The sequence below is a fragment of the Pinus tabuliformis genome, chromosome 9 (assembly GCF_031772625.1).
Source record: "Pinus tabuliformis cultivar Carrire ecotype Pingquan chromosome 9, CPIR1, whole genome shotgun sequence".
NCBI classification, from domain to species: Eukaryota; Viridiplantae; Streptophyta; class Pinopsida; order Pinales; family Pinaceae; genus Pinus; species Pinus tabuliformis.
Window position 1 is genome coordinate 826,061,702 of NC_142307.1, and position 13,316 is coordinate 826,075,017.

The window sequence follows — 13,316 nt, forward strand, 5'->3', positions numbered from 1 at the left end:
TTGAGAATGAACAACTAAAAAAGAACTTACAGGCAACTAGGAAAGAGGCAAAACAATATTGAGATCAGAGCGCAGTTTTCCCAATGGCAGAGATGAGTTAAGCGATACTCATTGTAGTATCAACACTTGAGACCACCATGTTGAATCTCCATGATGAAATTTTCAATGTGCACAAAGTAGTTGTCCATGTGCATGGCTTGCAACAACTGAGCAAGGATTATGTTTAAATGCTTAGGAACATACATGCTGCCATCACCCACGTGAAAGAGTAGACAATGTAGTACAAAGGGGGCCAGCTTCACTTGCCAAAGATGATGAAGCCATAGGCAGATCTAGAGAAAGAAAAGGTTCAGATGTTGATTTAGAATTATGGGTAGGTCTCCTCGTTCATCAGTAGCATATAAGCTTCATATGCATGATTATACAAGAGCTTGGATGTCATGGTGAGAACACATAGGATCCCATCAATTGGTTCCCTTAGCGAAGGTAAACAAAAGAACAAGGTTCGACTAGAGATTGATGAGCACATGGAGAAGCTAAGGTGAGAGGCCACCAGGGATGAGCTGGAGATGAGTTGACATAACATGTAGAAGCACATTGGTGGTCTTGTCATTATCAACACCATGCTCCATATGCTTCAAGATGATTTGGACACAGGTTCCAAGACCATATACCCGGAAGCTATGGAGGCAATATTTTTCTATTAGAAAGACACTATCAAGAAGTTTGGGGAGATCATCACAATAGTACCAAGCTTGGCATCAGTACGTGACCAAGAAGAATTAAGTGGAGGTTTTCGAGTTGGTCTTTCCCCAACATTCAGAGTCATAGTGTTTTGTCTTGTTAGGTTGTCTCTCGCCTATTTTGTCTCACATGGGTACATGTGGAAAATGTATATTATTTATAAATATGTTGTAAGTGAAATTCAAAGTTTCATTAGTGGAATATGAACAATCACTATGTAATGTAATTATTATTAGTAAAGGAATTTGAAGAGTCATGAGGATAGTCAAAGAGTAACAAAGGGGAATGTCAAGGGTCACCCAACCCTTTGTTATAAATAGAACCTCATAATTGATAGACAGGCTTCTAGGAGCCAAGATTTTGGCTAGGCTTAGGCTTAGAGAAGGCTTGGGAGCATTGTGATGAGCCTTGGCTTCTACACAATGTAAAGAGAGTATACTTCTTTGGAGGAGCATGTGTTCTTGACTGCAATGTTCCACTATTGGAGCTAGTGGCTATCAACGGTGATTGTATGGATGGAACTTTAACTTAATAATAATGTATCTGAGCCAACATGTTTTCATGCATACGTTTTTATTGTAGTTGGAATATTTTGGTTGCTTTAGCAATGTATGTTGTTTAACTTACGAATTTTCTTATGAACTATTTTGTATGCAATTGTATGAATCTTGTTGAAGGTGTGTTGATGGATTAACCTGTCACTTTGTTTTGTGGACTATTCCGCATTGTAGCTTGTGATGTCATTTTGCTCATGTGTTCCTTTCAGGCTACGTACTATTATAGGATTCTAAGGGACACACTTCCTTTTCTCCTCTGTGTGTTATAACCCCCATGCATCTCACTTGACTCACTGCAAGTTCATACACTTGCTTCCGACCAAAGTTATAATACTTATCTCTGTGCACGACTGCGGTCCAAACACTACACTACCACCCACTATTGGGAATCCTACTCCAAACAGTCTGAGGTCTAGTTGGGACTTCTTACCGGGGAGATCCCCTTGAATGTTGGTAGGTCTAGTACTGTCAAAATAAAGATAAGTAAATCCCCTTAATGAATTAATATATTGTGAAGGGATAAATATTTGCTAGAAGTTGTTCCTAGATAGAGAAGTTGAAATTCACCCAATGTGTCGCCAATTGTTGTCGTTGTTACAACACCCATCAAAATGTTGTTATGTTTAAATTTTGGAGCCTACCTTCTAGCATGTGAAGTGTTTCTTTTGGTCCTCAAGAATCATTTTATGTATCTACACATGTTAAAAGTGTAAATGTTCTTTTCTAAGTGTCTTCCGATTGTCAAGAATAACTATGGCACATTTTGCAGCCATATGGCAATTACTAGCTACAAAATGACACTTATGAGTCATAGCTACATATACTTTGTTTGTTGCAATTGGAGAATGTTTATGAACTAGAATTTTCATGCATATTTTTTAGTCTTTAGTCTTCTATAGGTTTTAGTGATGAGTCGAGATGTGTTATGCGTGATTACACCCTTAACTCATTTTTCTTTTCCAAGTGTCATCCTTCCAGAATTAGAAATTTTTCTGAATTTGTTAGCCTACCCTCTAGGATAGGAATATTGTACTTCACACTACTAAGGCCTACTAGAGACCCTGCTTGTCAGTTAGAAATTCACCCTACACCACCTTGAGCTTTCCTTCTCTCGGAAACACTCTTCACAATTCTAGTCAACAAACCCTCCTTGTTGCTTATCCTCCCTCACCGCACCATCCTTTCCTTTGTCTCCTAGTGTGGTGCTTTGAAATCTTCTAATGGGTAGTGACGCCTTCCCATGTGCTCTACAAATGCACTATGTTGCCTCCTTATGGCCCTGCCCTTCCTCCCTAGTGCATGGAATAGTTTTAGTAGATAGTCTTGTTTCCTTGCCTCTTGTAAGTTTGCCCTATGTCCAGCATGCCTCCTACTCCTTCAGAGTTATGCATGGCACAATATCAGTGAGTATTAAATCTCTCCTTTATCTCTTTCAAGTGAGCCATGCACCAAAAATGCCTCTCTCTCTTGCCCTTGTGCATTTTTTAGCCAAATTCAGAAAATGTGCATGAAGAATGATAGAGTAGGATATTTTTGGGCTAATGTTTGCTTGCCATGAGTGATCTATACTTGCAGGTGTTTAATAAATCATGGAAAATATGTGTGAGGAGATCTATCAAGAAAGGTTACCCAAGGAAGCATCTTGAAGAAAAAAGGAACAAAGATACCATGTTGCAACAATCAAAAGAACAATGGATTTTGATGATCAAGGTGACTCATGAAGATTCCATAACCTGAATAGATCCTTTGGAGGGTAGAAGGAAATCATAATGCAATATTTTTTACAAGTATTGAAGACATCGTAGTGTTGTCGTCACTTTTCAAATAGCTCTAGGTACAAGTCACCATGGATCCGTCTTCAGTATAAATGACTTGTCATATTGTCATCACATGATGATGTGATTTTGGGAAATTTTGTAAATGTAAATATGTGGAAGTCCAAGATTCACATATAGACAAAAGAGCCACATGGAAAATTCCAAAGGTCGCCTTAGAAATCTAAGAGTCATAAGAGTAGTTCAAAAGTCATGGGGATGTGAAAGGTCATTCCTCTTGTTATCAAAGAAGCCTCATTACTAAAAAAAGGACTTTTCACCTTGGCTTCTCCAACCAGGAATTAGAGAGGAATATAATTCTTTTGGAGATTAAGTAATGGCTTAATGCTCCACTATTGGAGCTAGTGGTGTTTCTATGTATCTTGGAACTTTCACTTAATATTTGAAGCTCATTGAGCTAACACACTTCAATGCATATATCATAAAGGTTGTAAGACTATTATTTGGATGTTTGCATTATATGTTCGCGTTCTCATGTACTAAAGAAACTAAACTATTTCATTGCCTTTGCTGCTCATCTTATTGAATGCGTGTTGTAATTGTTTTAATGACCGTTACTTCTATGTGAACTATTTCACTAGTTGGTTAACGATTCTTTCATATGTATATGTGTGTGTATTTATCAGAATAATATTATTAATTTTCTCCTAAAGGCAAAATTTTGTTTCCTTCTAGTGAAATAATCTTGATACATTTTGCAATTGAACATTTCACAAGGCATACTTACTTGCTCAATCAAAAGTACATGTGTGTTGCTCTGTCTTATGCTAACTAATGCAGCCAAGGAAAATATTTAAGTACATGGAAATTGTGCCACATTTCCATATTGGGATCCTATAACAAATGGTGTGAAGTCTAATTTGGACTTCATATCAGGGAGACCTCGTCTATGTTGATGGGCTCCAACGTTGTCAACATTTTGGAGCTAGAAGGAGGGAAAAAATTATATGGATGACAATTTACCACATACAAATAAAGAAACTTATGTGCAAGGAATTAATGGTCCGAGGTCAACTCCAACTCATATTCCTAAGATAGGAGATACCTCTCATTTAAGTTTTGAACATGATTTTGAGGTCACTTAAAGACAACTCTGGACAATCTATCCTATTACTCATTAGTTTGTAAGAGCTCTTGGTTTTCTTATTGTCATTTCTATTTTTCCTCATAAGACGATAAAGAAGGAAATACCTTGTCATAGCGTATTGGTTTCTTTGGTGGAAGATTTCGTGATTGCAACCCTTGAAGAGTTAGTTGAGCCTATTGAAGGAACACATCAACAAGGAGACCTTCCATCTATTATGGAGGATTTGTAGGGAGACAAGGAAGATTTTCAATTTTCTGACGAATAACTGTTGAGAGGATGAGAAGAGCATGATCATAACAAATATTTGAATGGTGAAGGAGACGACTCTTCGTAATCAAAGGGAAAATAGGAGGAGGAAGAAGACGTGGCTAATGAACAATTCAATTGGATGAACAAAGGGCCACTTTCTCTTTCGGTCAATCTTCATCATATGCCTAAGCACTCAAAAAATTTGCATTTAGATTTTAATCATCATGGGAAGATAAATGTTTAATACCATATTGATGATTTATACATGCATCTATGAATGCTTGAGGTACATTTTGATCATGTTTCTTGTAACTTTTCTCATACACTCTAGAAGGTAGAGCATCATTTTGATGCCACATTCTTCTGTATAATTCAATCCATAATTGGAGGGAGTTGAAGAAGTTGTTCTTAGATAAATTTGTCAACGATAAAACTCCCTCCATGTTGCTCAAAGAACTTGGGAATCTTAAGATGGGGAACAAGGAAAAAGTAAAAACTTTTAATCAAATATTTACCCATTTGTTGAATAAGTTCCCCATGGTTTTTCAACCACGTGATTCTATTACCAAATATTATTACACAGATGCCTTGCTGACCAATATTTATGTGTTTGTTAAAAGATTTTCAAATGATACATTGGCTTTAAAATTTGCAGAAATGATTCTTGTTCAAAAATACTTGCATTCTATTTGGGCCATAAATTATCATGAAGATTCTAAAGAATCCAAAGGTGTTGGTAAGAAAACTCAAACCTCTTCTACTAAATACAAAGAGAAATATTCATTAATTATGGAAATATTGGCCAACTCTTCAAATCTAGTTTCTAATGAAGTATCTGAACTTAAGAGAAGATCAAGTGAGGAAACAACTAGTAGTAATTCTTTTAAGTCTCCTTTATTTAAGAAGAATAACACTAATCAACTGGTCAAATCTACTCAAAGTTCCAATGTTGTGTTTAATGTTGAATATTGGGGCATGGATAAATTTTGTGCTTTCCATCAAGAGAAGCATTCGGTGAACACATGTCCACAAAGGAATCACAACACAAATGTTGTAATGACTAATTTCATAGATACTTTATTAGAAGATGAGCAATATGAGCAGACCGAAGAAGAAAATAAATCTATAGTGACTGAGGAAAATTTAGGTGTTGGAAATTTATTTAAAGCATTTGGAATCATATATAATGTTGATAAACAAAGTGTTAATGAACCACCAGTGAGTAAATCTCCTCCTCAACAAAAAACTAATGATACAATTTGAGCACCAAGGACCTATTTTTTAGCAAGAGCTTAAAAAACAATTGTTGAGAAGGATTTTACCACCTACCAATCCTACTTAGATTTTGTAGAATAACTCTCAAATTTCCCCTTCTCCTAAGAACACTTCCACGAACAATAAGAATAATTCCATCACTCTTGAAGCTTCTAACAAAGCTACACCACCCAACGCTGCAACACACCCTATTAAGAATGAAAGTATTGATTACTTTTTTATCAAGGATATAAAAAGGGTTTGTGCTAACATCTCAATATTTGAGCTCACGAAGATAACAAGATAATGTGAACTCGTAATCAAATAATTTGCATCGCAACCTCCATGAGGTAATGAAGTTTATGCTTCTCAAGTTATGTTTGGTAAGTCTTGTGACATTCTCGAGTTTGTAGTCAATGTTGTTAATCTAAATGCTAACACTCTCTGCCCTTCGTTCCTACTAAAATTTGAAATATTTAATTATAATGTCCATAATTGTCTCATTAATTTGGGTGCATTTTCAAATGCCATGCCTTTATTTTTTTCCAAAAAGATTAATGCTATATGGGAAAAGACTGATCGCCGAATCATATAACAACACATGTAATCGGTTTAGGAAATTGGTGAACTTAATAGAGTTATCATCCATTTTTCATATTACCATAAATTTCACCAATGAATTAATATTGTAATTGTGGAAATTCTAGACGCCTAAGGTTTTCTTCTTAGTATAGATTTATCCAACAAACTATAAGGGTATTTCTCAATGGACTAGACATATTTATGGCTTCTTTATAGGGGTAGAAACAATCATACTCAAGTAGAAAGTGAACAATACATGAAATACACTGTGACACCACTTGAGGAACACAATGAGCTAGTTGGATTTACATATATCATTTTTAGATATTGTTTTTTAGAGGTTTACCACAAGCATTATTAAGTGCAACCATCACTCGTACCATCAAATACATAGTTGGAGCTCCTTCCTTGTAGTCCAACTAGTGCTAATGAACTTTCTAATATAGATGTAAATAATATTAGTGTAAGAGCTAGCTTAGTAGCTACTAATATTTGGACCTTATATTTTGATGGTTCTAATACTCAAGACGGTTCTAGAGCTGGTCATATTCACATTAATCCTTTTAATAGAATGTATATCTTCTCATGCTGCTTGGAGTTCGAGTGTACAAATCATAGAAAATTTTAGGGGAGAATCTTAGCCCATGGGAGAAATTTAAGGGGTTCTATAATTTGGAGCGGAATTTTTTTTATTACACCCCCTTTCTATAGTTAGCCCAAGAATTATTTAAAAAATAAATAAATATTATATTTTCTTAATCAATATTATTAAAAATAACCCAACAAAATATGTTTTCTCTTGTACAAATTTCTTTTCAACTTCGATTCGCCTTGTTTCAGAATGGATTTGCTTCCAATCGCCCCTAATTTCCAGGAATGTCATTGGTTAGGGGCTATTTCACCCTCTACCATTCCAAGAGATAGAGGTTGTGGTTGAATTCACCCCATTTTTTACCATAACTCTATCTAGAAACTATTACTTTTCCCTTCATGAAAAGCCTCTATTGTGGAAATCCATTGTGTGTTCCCTTGGCATGCCCTGTTCTACTCATTGAACTCCTGGGCTTGGGCTTGTTCTTAATTGGCATATAAATAGTTGTTTTCAGTTGTAGTTTGAGCACATAATTGTGTCATTTCACCGGACATTGAAGATGTGGTCGAATCTCATCAAGAAGGCTAAGGATGGAGGGTTGTACGTCATACAGACTTATGTGTTCGGGAATATGCACAAGACATCACCTAGCAATGTAAGACCTCTTTTGATACAGTTGGGCATTCTTGATATGCTAAGGTAGTAGCTAGTGACCCACTTTCCATGGACTATAACGGAAAGGTGGATTGTAGTAATAATGTGTTGGGATTCTATTACTAAGATATTTCCTTAGCATAACATTGAAATAATAATCACATTGAGCCATCTCCTTGTAATGTAAGGCCTCAATTGATGTGTCTCCTATGACCCACATTCCATGGAATGTTATGGTAACACAGATTTTAGTAATAATGTGTCGGAAGGCTATTACTGATATATTGTTAATAGGCCAGTGAAATGGTAATCACATTGAGCCATTGCTTTGCAGTGTAAGACCTATCGTGACTCAGTTGGGCATTCCTGAAATGTTAAGGTAGAATTTGGCAACCTACTTTCCATTGACTGCTATGGTAAGGCGGATTTTAGTAATGACGTGTTTGGTAGGCCGTTACTAATATTTATTTATTATTATAGAAGTGGAATGGTAATCGTATTGAGCCATTTCCATGCAATTTAAGGGCCCTCATGATGAACATGGGAATTCTTGAAATGTAGTATCTAGCGGTCTATTTTCAAAAAAATGTTATGTTAAAGAAGATTATAGTAATGATGTCTCGATGGACTACTATTGAGATATTTTTAACAGTTGAATAGTAGTCACATTTCAGTTTTTTTCTTGCTTGTAGGAGAAGAGTTTTTGGAAATAGTCTAAGAGAATTCTCCTTTTTCATTGAACCTTACAATGCCCATCATATGATTTTAGAAATTGTTACATAAAGAGTTCATGTTCTCAAGTAAGGATTATAAATTCTTCTCAAACTTAAAATCTATATACCACTCATGAAGTAGCTGGATTGCAAATCCTATTGTCATGATCACATTGTAATTTTTGAAGGCTAAGGCTAATTGCAACAATCATATTTTCAAATTTTTTCCAATTCTTTCATAGTCATAATGGTTACTAGTTGGACATTAATTTTCTCAACAACTGCAATAAAATTTGTGTCTCTTTCAGTCTGTCAAGAAAAAGTTTCACAAATGAATACTATAAAAGATGAAATTTGGCTTAGCGATGTAGATGCAAGTAGAAAGGAACTACATTTCTTATTTTTGTATTTGGACATTTGGATACTTCAAGGCAGGAGTGTCTCGTACAACTCTGTAGTTGTTTGTCTATACTTATTAGCAATGATTCATATAAAGTGTACATAATCCTTGAAAAGCTACTTTTCACAGTCTAATAAGGATAAATCTTAGTAGTGCGGTGGATTGATGATATGACACTTATTTTTTGGTTAAAGTTGATAGAAATTTATGTGCCATTTCGTGATGATATGGAACAATATGCATTGCAACCATGAGATGGAGGGAGTGAATTATTTCATTCACCAAACACTTATGTTATTATGCATAGTTCATCTACTTACTTCAACGATAAATCTTTGTAATACAACTTCAATACAACATACATTAACTTCGTACAAGTTGACATAAACTATAGGAGCAACAATATAATAGTACACAAGTGTAATGGGAGGATTAACTCCCAAAAATGGCTCCCATTACTTCAATTAACTTCAACATACAATTCGTTTCAACCTTTGCAACCTCAAGACAAATATCCTACAGCATACGGAAAACCCACAGCAATATCTCCTCTCCACATACTTGCGACAGACCCCACTCATTCCTCCTCCTTGCTCACGAGATGTGTGCTTACTCCCAGAAATCGTTCAACCCTCTTCTTCATTCCACAATCGATCTTGTGTTCGTTGATCATTATCTTTCCACTCGGCTCACCCTATATATGAGTGATCAGCCTTTCAGGTTGGGCGACCGCATCCAACTCGGGTCGACCTCAAAACTCGTCAATCCAACTCGTTGTTCGATCGCATGCCCCTCATGACTTCACCAACGCACTTGCTCCATGTGCACGAATCACCTCTGTGCATGATGCCCACATCGCAAGCTTCCTCACATACTCTCCCTCACTCTTTGCATAGTGCCCCATCCAGGGAAAATTTTAGGGGCTAATTTTCTCTACTTTTTCCAAAAAAAGATCCGCTAATTTCCATTTTTTTATAAAAATGATTTGCCCAAATTTTAACGAATGAAATTATTTTACCCTAAAAATCACCAAAAAATTAAATATAGACTATATAAAAATATTATAATTTGAATATTTTTACAAACAATTCTCCAAACATTTTATATATTTCATGTTATGGACTAGTGGAATTCACCAAGGTTTCTAAACTTTAAGATAAATTTCCACGCTTAAAATTTTCCCTGGGGCCCCCATTGCACAGGTGCTCTTACTTTGTTAGCACTCCACCACATGTGGACTCAGTCCCATGTGCTGGATGCTTGGATGCTGAGCATGATGTGAAACACAAGGAAGAGCAAGGAATTCCTTGGATGTAGTTCAAGAAATCTAGTTGAGCCATTAAACACATTAGACAATTGGGAAACCAACCTAAGTGATGGCGGGATTGGAGGAATATTGGGTGGGTCATAGGTAGGATCCACTTTGGATGTCGTGAAAATTGCAAGGCATCCTTTCCACCATTTAAAGAGGGTTCCTCCATCGTGTGATGTATTCCTTTTTATATACTCTTCATTGTTTTCTAATTATACCTCTTGCTTCTGTTGTTGTTACTTGCTATTGTAGAACAATTTTGATCGAATTTTAGATCTTGTGAAGTTTATGAAGCTTGCCCTGTAGACAAGACTTTATGTTCATCTTCGCATTGGTCCTTATGTCTATGCAGAATGGAATTTCGGGTATATTTCCTTTTGAATGATTCTTTGTAATGTCCTCTCTACTCAAGATCTATCAGGGCTTTATAACATTGGACACGAATATATATCTATAGAGGCTTTCTAGTTTGGTTAAAATATGTTCCTCACATCAATTTCAGAACAGATAATGAGCCTTTCAAGGTTGACCTCTATGAATACCCTTCTATTTTCCTTAAATTCTAATGTTCATTTTTATGAGATGAAACATTGCGATTAATAATTTCCTCTAAACTGTGAGCATTAGTGAGTCACATATTTTCAAATAACATATAATTGATGTTAAATTTTATGAGTGTCTATTTGGGTTTCTTACAAAATGCAATGGAAGATTTCACAAAAATGATTGTCAAAATGATGAAGAGTGAAGGGTTTTTTGGATCGCAAGGTGGACCAATTATTATGACCAAACTATAGTTTGATCCCTCGTAGTAGAATGTGTTAAATTCTGATTGGAAGACATTTTATTGATTCATTAAATTTGCAGAAGTGAGTGATCCAATGTAACAACCCTGGTGAAAATTCCATGTAATAAATGTTAAAAGCAATAACCACGGATGACTGGGACACGTATTCGAAGCTGAAAGGTGGGTAAGACATCCTAGGGGGTGTTCATTTGATTTTTTATGGCTAAGGAAATTGGCAAAGACAATGAATAAGGCATTAAAGAGGCAAAAAGGTATTTTGACACATTTATTTATGAAAATAATGGAAATTAGGAGAAAGGAAGGTGAAAGGTCACATTTTGTGTGTTAGGAAGAAATTGAAGGAAAATAATGGAAAATGAAGAAAATAGAGGCCTCATTAATAAAAAGGCTTATGAGGATCAGTGGGCAAGACTTGGTCAGTTCAGTTTTGGAGCTCTCTCATTATTCTCTCTCTCTCATACTCTTGGACACTTAGATTTTCTTGGAGCACTTTGGCATTGGATCAAGAAAGGCAAAGAAGTCAAGATGAAGCAAGGATCAAGCAGCTACAACAGGCTTCATTGTAGGTATCAACTTGCATGTGTATTTTGCTTGCTAGATTTGGCATGCATGGGAATGCATGTGTTTCTTTTTGTACCATGGCATGGGTTTTTCCAAGTGTGACGGCATTTTCAGCCTAGCCTTGCCATTTCCTGATAGCTTTGATGAGATGGGTTCTCTCATGTGTTTTGTAAGGGATGGCCAGATTAGATTTGAAGTTGAGTGGGGTGGATATCTGAATTGACAAACACATGGTGGTAATGGTCCCTGAACCAGACTAAGGGTGCATGAAGCCACTGGCCTAGTAACTCATGAACTGGACTGTGGGTTGTGGTAAAGCTAGATTTGTGCCTCGGTGGGCCTAAGAATCCTTGTCGATGAATGGCAGGATATATGGTAAAGCCAAGAGGTGGATTTTCTCTCTGTTGGGCCTAGTGGTTCTAGGATGGACTGCACGGTAAAGCTTGGAGAGTATGTCTTGATGTAGGGCCTAGTGATCCCAGGATCAGACTGCGGATGCACAGTAAATCCTGAGAGACTAGGAGGCACTCAAATTCCTCACGGTGTAGGGGGAGAACTCTGGTGGAATCCACATTGATTGGGTGTTTTTTGATGTGTTCTATGAGTCTCACATTCATGCTTGGAATATGGCACAGGGGTGATTGGCTGAAGAGATACTTGGCTCATCCAATATATGGTCGGGTGGAATGTGGTAGTCCCATCACCGGTTGGTTCATTGCATTATTAATGAAAAAAAATCATTCCCTTGATTTTCATGTGCAAATGTACTAATGTATATATGGATTTTGATGGCTAATATGTTTATTGTATTTATGTTCCTATTATGTTGTTTATATGCACATTTAACCCAGAGGTAGTTACAAGTGGTATCAAAGCATGGTTCAAACACTTGGACTGGATGGGATCTATCATAAGTAAAATGAAGAACAAAGGTTAACTTTTAGACATTTCTGTCATATTTGTTATAACTTTTCTTCTATGGAATATTAGAAGTCTTAAATTTGTCCTACTGAAAGTAAATCCCACTGATAATGTGGTAAAAATTTCAGATATTGGTTCACAATACTTTAGGAATTACAATCTAAGGAAGATGACCTTCCTGAATGCATCTTTAAATAGGTCATGTTGGCATTTCCGCAATAACTTTTCTTCTGTAGTCTTTAAAAAGCTAAAAAATTGTCCACATTAAGGGGAAATACCAATGATTATGTGGTAGAAATTTCAGATATTGGGTCGCAATATTTTAGGAGATATGAGCAGAGGGAATCGAGCCTTATGAATGCTCCTAAAATCAGGGCTCAAACAGGTAACACTTATATTTTTGTTATAAATTTTATTCTGGGCACTCTCAAGAGCTGATTTTTTTTCCAAAATTAGGGGAAACCCCGGTGATATTGTGATACAAATTTCAGACATTTATTCTCTCTATTTTAGGAGATATGATCAGTGTAAGTTGAGCTTTCTGGATACTCCTAGAATTGTGCACCAAATAGGATTGTGTTGGTATTTTTGTTATAACTTTTCATCTATGAAAGCTCAGAAGCTGAAACTTGAACCATAGTGAGGGATAATTGCACTGATGATATGATCCAGTTTCCATAACTTGTACTACTACAATTTAGGAAATATGCATTGAATCATTCGCTATACTAGTTTGCATGCAAAGTGTTTGATGAAATGCTTAAATGGTTCAATGATTAATTGCATATAAACCGTTTGATAAAATTCCCCAATAAGTATGTTGTTTGTGGTTGGGGATAGTATTGATGTGTAATAGTATTTTTGTAGTTGATATATTCTTAGTTGTATGCAAATAGTTTCTATATTAGTTTTCATGTAAAGTGTTTGAATAAATGCTTACATGCAAATGTAATAGTATAGTAGTTGTTTGTGGAAAATGTAAAAGTATGGTAATTGTTTGAAGAAATTTTATTTTTTCTTGGATGGGATAGTATTGTAGTATGATAA